General features: G+C 51.5%; 1 pseudogene; it reads left to right on the plus strand.

Annotated features, from left to right (window-relative positions):
* The first annotated feature begins 2,721 nt into the window (after nucleotides 1–2,721).
* LOC131280825 (ras-GEF domain-containing family member 1C pseudogene) lies at nucleotides 2,722–3,414 on the plus strand (annotated as a pseudogene).
* The last annotated feature ends 2,586 nt before the right edge of the window (nucleotides 3,415–6,000 follow it).

Here is a 6,000-nt window from a genome sequence, read left to right on the forward strand (position 1 = left end):
TGCATCTCTTCTGGGGCTTTGCTATATTCCTTTTCTTGGGCTATGTATTCCATCTTCTTAGTATGGCTTGTATTTTTTTGCTATTGTCTATGCATCTGATTAGGATGGTGAATTTCCTCAATGCTCACTTATTTTCTCTTTCATAGAGATTTTGTGTGTAACTGCTATTCTTTGAGTCTTGGTTCAACCTGGATCTTTAGGTTGTCCATATTAGTTGTTGAAAACTGCACTCTGAGCCAGTAACTGGTTGCAGACTCACTTCCTAGGGTCCTGGGGAGGGAGACTATAAAGGCGGGAAAAAGCCTCTCTTACTTACTTAAATTGCCTCATATGTACTTCCTTGGCCTGCCAGCAGATGGCACTCCTCAGGAGCCCTCTCAGGTCAATGCCTGGTGGGAGTGTTTGCTGCAACAAGAGCTGGATCAGTGTGACAGAGGGTCCTGCCTGGAGGCTAAGAGCCTTGCAAGTCAAACCTTCTCAGAGACAGTTCTCCACCCTTGCTGGCAGCCTTGCCCTTTTCCCAAGTAGGAAATAATTGCACTCCCCTCTGAGTGCTCAACAAATAGTCCTGTCCTGTTTAGTAGAGAGGGAGATGGCAAGGGTCAGATCCCCTTCGCCCTGGATCTCTTTAGTCCTTTGCAGGCTCCCAAAGCAAAAAATGGTGCAGCCCCGTCCCACCCGGGAGGGCTCCTGGGGCACAGCAGAACAAATTTCTGGGTCAAAAGCTGCGTCCGCCTTAGGCTGTGTCCCTCTCTCTCCCCTTTTTTGGGGAGGTGGATCCCTGGAGCCCCTTCGTTTGTCTGCAGCCACCAGCCCGAGGCCTGCGTGTTCAAGGGTCTGTACGTGCAGGAGGGCTCCGGCAGCTGCAGCTGTGGCCTTTAACTCAGTTTTGCCTTCATGATTCTTGTCCTTTGTCCCTCTCTCTTCTGGGCAGTGTCCAGCCTTCCCCTGGTGTACTAAATGCTAGAGTATTTTTTCCAGGCTGTTTCAGCCTGTTCTCTAGCTATTTTTCTAGGGCAGAAGAGAGTCCCATATCTTTCTAATCTGCCATCTTCCCAGAAATCTGTATTTGAACAGATTTGAAATGTTAGAAGAACAAATAAATGAATTCAAAATAGGACATTTGAATTTGAAATGATAGGAGAAAGGGAGAAAAAAAAGAATGCAAAAAATTGAACAGGGCATGAATGACCATGTGAAATGCACAAACATACATGTTATAGATATCCCAGAAGGAAAAGAGAATGGAAAAAAATAGGTAGAAAGAATATTTGAGGAAATACTGATTGAAAATTTTCCAACCCTTCTGGAAGACACAAATATCAATATTCAAGAAGGCCAATGTACTCCAATCAGTATAAATCCTAGTAGACCTACTCTGAGACAACTTCAGATTGTTAAAGGCCAAAGATGAAGAGAGGATTTGAGAGCAGCAAAAGAAAAGCAATGTATTACTTACAAGTGAGCCTTAATAAGGCTAAGTGCCAATTTCTCTCATCAGAAACCATGGAGGCAAGAAGGAAGTGGTAGATATATTTAAGGTACTGAAAGAGAAAAATTGCCAGCCAATAATTCTTTGGCCAAAAAATCTGTCCTTCAGAAATAAAATAGAGTTTAAAGACAAGCAAAAACTGAGTATGTTTCCAAGAGACTGAATCTACAAGAGATATTAAAGGGTATGTTACTGGACTGATAGGAAAAAACAAGGAGAGAGCCCCAAGGTAGAGTGTAGAAATAAAGAACATATGTAAGAGAAATGGAAAGGGTTAAAAGACAGACAAGAGTAAGATACGACAACAGAAAGCCAAGGGATAAAATGGACGAAGTAAGTAACACCTTTACAGTACTAACACTGAACGTTAATGGATTGAGCTCCCTGATTAAAAGTCAGAGACAGGGAGTGGCTGTGGCTCAAGTAGTTGAGCACCTGCCTTCCACATGGGAGGTCCCTGGTCCAGTTCCTGGTGCCTCCTGAAAAAATTAAATCAGACAACAAGCAAAACAAATGAAAAAGCCAACTCAGGGAAGCTGCTGTGGCTCAGTGGTTGAGCCCAGCCCTCCATGTATGAGGTGCTGGGTTCAATCCCTGGCCCTGGTACCTGGAAAAAAAAAAAAAGACATGGACTGATAGAATGGATAAAAAGAAAACAAAACCATGAGCCATCTATTGTCTACAAGAAACTCACCTTAGATGCAAGAACACAACAAGGCTGAAAGTGAAAGGTTGGAAAAAGATATTCCACACTGATAGCAATAATAAAAAAAAAAGAGCTTGTATAGCAATAATAATATCAGAGAGAATAGATTTTAAATCCAAAACTGTTACAAGACTTGAAGTAGTTTACTATATACTAATAAAAGGGACAATTCGCCAAGAAGAAATGACAACCGAAAACATCACCTGATGAAGCCTTGATTTGGACATTTTTCATGGCCTCGGAACTGTCAGCTTATAAGCTAATAAGCCCCCATCATAGAAGCCAGCCCATTTTCTGGTGTGTTGCTTCTGGAAGCTTTTAGCAGACTAAAACGGGATGCTGGCAAGCTTCATTCAGGAAAGACCAGCCCACGAGGCACCAGGTGACACTGTCTCCCCAAAGACTGACTGCCGGAGCTCCTGGGCTCCTCTGCCAAACTGGGAAGCACGAGGAAGCTTCTCCGTTCTTCTCCGGGTCTCAGCACCTTCGGCTTCCTGGTTTCCATGGCTTCCTCTCCGCACAAGAGAGCAATGTCCCAAGCACCCCAGAAGGCTGAGAAGGAGAAGGCATTGATGCCCACTGATGTCCACCAAAGGCAGGCATGCCCCGGACACTGAGCGCCTCCGACATGGTCACCCCGGGCAGCCTCAGCCCGCCCCCCACCGAGCCCCCAGAGGGCAAGCAGGCCAGCCAGCCCCTCCTGGACGGAGCTCCATCCTCAGCCTCCTTGGACACCCTGATCCAGCACCTGGTACCTACGGCCGACTACTACCCAGAGAAAGCCTACATCTTCACCTTCCTGCTGAGTTCCCGCCTCTTCATCGAGCCCCAGGAGCTCCTGGCCCGGGTCTGCCACCTGTGCATTGAGCAGCAGCAGCTGGACAAGCCAGTGCTGGACAAGGCCCGAGTCCGGAAGTTTGGCCCCAAGCTGCTCCAGCTGTTGGCCAAGTGGACAGAGACCTTCCCGTGGGACTTCCAGGAGGAGTCGGCCATCGGGCATCTAAAGGACATCGTGGGCCGCATCGTTCCGTGTGACGAGAGGAAGAGGCACTTGCGCAAGACCCCGCAACTGAGGAGTTGCCCAACTGGGGTGGAAACCGGTCGCCTGGGTCCAGGTCTGCTCTCTGGACCACTCTCCTGTCCCAAGTTCATGGGTGGCATCAGGTGGCAGGTGAGGGGTGACCCAGGCCTGGGTCAGGCCCGTTGCAAGCATTAGGAGGCCTGGCAGGGCCCCGTCCTGGAGCCCATTCTACTTCCTCTTTGAGTAGCAGCGAAAGACAGCACCTTCTCTTTCCTCCTGCCCCCTCTGCCGTTTCCTGGAAACTTTATCTACTCACCCCTCCGCGGCTGGGCACAAAGCGCTGGGGAGATGCTGAGGCCGTCATTCTCCGTGATTGGGGTCCTGGGGTTCCCTTGTTGCTCACTTTGACAGAGCTGCTGTGACCAATACTACCCAACAGGTTGGCGTCAACCCCAGGAATTTATTAGCTTGCGGTTTCAGAAGCTGGAAGGCCTGCTTCCTCCTGGAGTCAGCAGCGTTCTGGCTGCCAGATCTCGGGCTTCTCAGCCTGCCTGTCGTGTGGGAGCGTCCTCTCCTCTCTTTCCTGGGTCCTCTTGACTTCTGACCTCTGTCTTTCTCTGCATCTGTATATTTTCTGCTTATAAAGAACTCCAGTAACGTGAAAAAAAAAAAAAAAAAAAAGAAATGACAACCATAAATGCTTATTTACCTGATGTAGGTGCCCAAACAGACATGAGACACTGGCAAAACTGAAGGGAGAAATAAACATCTCTACAATAATAGTTGGAGACTTCAACACTCTCAGCATTAGCTAGAACATCTGAACAGAAGACAAATAAGGAAACAGCTTAAATAATACAATAAACGAACTAGATCTAATAGATATTTATAGAGCTTTACACCCCAAAACAGCAGGACATACATTTTCCTCAAGTACTCATTGATCATTCTCCAGACTAGACCGTATGTCAGGACATAAATCAGATCTCTGTAAATTTAAAGCATTTAAATTATACAAAACAGTTTCTTTCAATGTAATGGAATTATGTTGGAAATTAATAGCAGGCAGAAAAAGGGGAAATCCACAAATATATGAAAATAAAACAATGCATGCTTAAATAATCAGAGGGCTAAAGAAGAAATTACAAGAGAATTCAGTAAACACCTAAAGACAAATGAAAATGAGAACACAAAATGGCAAACTTGTGGAATACAGCAAAGACAGTGCTGAGAGGGAAATTTACAGCCCTCAATGCTTATATTTTAAAAAAGAAGAGCAAAAATCAAAGACCTAAATGCACGTCTGGAAGAATTAGGAAAAGAACAGCAAACAAATCCCAAAGCAAGCAGAAAGAAAGACGCAATAAAGATTAGAGCAGAAATGAATGAAATGGAGGGGGAAAAAATAGAGAAAATCAACAGAACTAAAAATCGGTGCTTTGAGAAGAGCAACAAAATTGAAAAACCCTTTGGTAGATTAACTAAGAAAAAATAGATTCGGTACAGATAAATAAAATCAGAAATGAGAAGTGCGGCCTTACCCCCGACCCAGCAGAAATAAAAATCGTAAGAGGGTACTATGAACAGCTGTACGCGGAAAACGAGACAGCATTGATGAAATGAAATGGACAAAATCCTGGGAACTCATGAACAGACCACCGTGATCCTAGAAGAAACAGAAGATCTCCACGAACCAACCCCAAGTAAAGGAATCGCAACAGCCGTCCAGACCCCCCCCAAACTGAGGAGCCGAGGCCCAGGTGGCTTCCCAGCGACTCCCCCGGTCGCTCAGGGCCTGCTCGGCCGCCGCGTCCCCGCCGCGCGCTCCTCCGACGCCGGCCTCGCGGCTCCCGGGGTCGACCGCGGCTCCGGCTGCCCGAGGCCGGCTTCGCGGGCGCCGCCGTGGGGCGCCCCTGGCACCAGGGCGTGGTGGCGGGCATGGGCCGGAAGGAGGCCCACGTGGGTGGCGGGCACCCCGACGTCCCAGGGCGCCGAGCCCGGCATCGGCACCCACTGGGGCAGCGCGGGGAGGGTCTGGCGCCGCACCGTCTGCGGGCTGCGCGCAGCCGCCGCGTGCTGCCGACCGGGCGCCCCTGGGCCCCGCCAGCCGGGAGGAGGTGACCGGGTCGCGCTGGAGCCGCGCAGCAGCCCCGCCCGGGGCGTGCCATCGGGCCGTGCCGTCCCTGTGCGCCTCTGCCCGCACCCGCGCCTGCCGTGGACGGGGCGGCCCGCACGGTGCCCACCGACGAGGGCCGCGCTGCCCCACGCCACCCCGCGTCTGGAGCAGGGCCTCGCCGAGCGCGCCCCAGCTTCGCCACCACGGCGAGCGGGAGGCGGTGCGCGCCCGCAAGGAGAAGCTCTGCCACGGTGGAGCTCACCTGGGAAGCCCTCTGGTCCCGGACTTGGAGCAGGAGCCGCCGGCGCTGCGCGCTCCTCCCGGAGAAGGGCTGCGAGCTGCCCGAGCGCCAGGTCCTCACCCCCGCCAACTGCGCGTCCGCGGCCCCAGGCCTCCCCAGCTCCTTCCTGGGCGTGGACCCCCGCGGCATCCACGAAACCACCTTCCACTCCACCAGCAAGGGCGGCGTGGACGCCCGCCAGGACCTCTGCGCCCACGCGGCGCTGTCGGGTGGGACCCCCGCGCACCCGGCGCGGCGACGGGAGGCGTCTGCTCGCGGCGAGGTGCAGACGGGATCGCGCCCCGGAGCGCAGGCCCTCCGCGCGGGGCGGCCTGGCGCGCTGCGCACCTGCCAGCGGATGCGGACCGGCGCCAGGCCCCGCGAG

The sequence above is a fragment of the Dasypus novemcinctus genome, chromosome 13, assembly GCF_030445035.2.
Source record: "Dasypus novemcinctus isolate mDasNov1 chromosome 13, mDasNov1.1.hap2, whole genome shotgun sequence".
NCBI classification, from domain to species: Eukaryota; Metazoa; Chordata; class Mammalia; order Cingulata; family Dasypodidae; genus Dasypus; species Dasypus novemcinctus.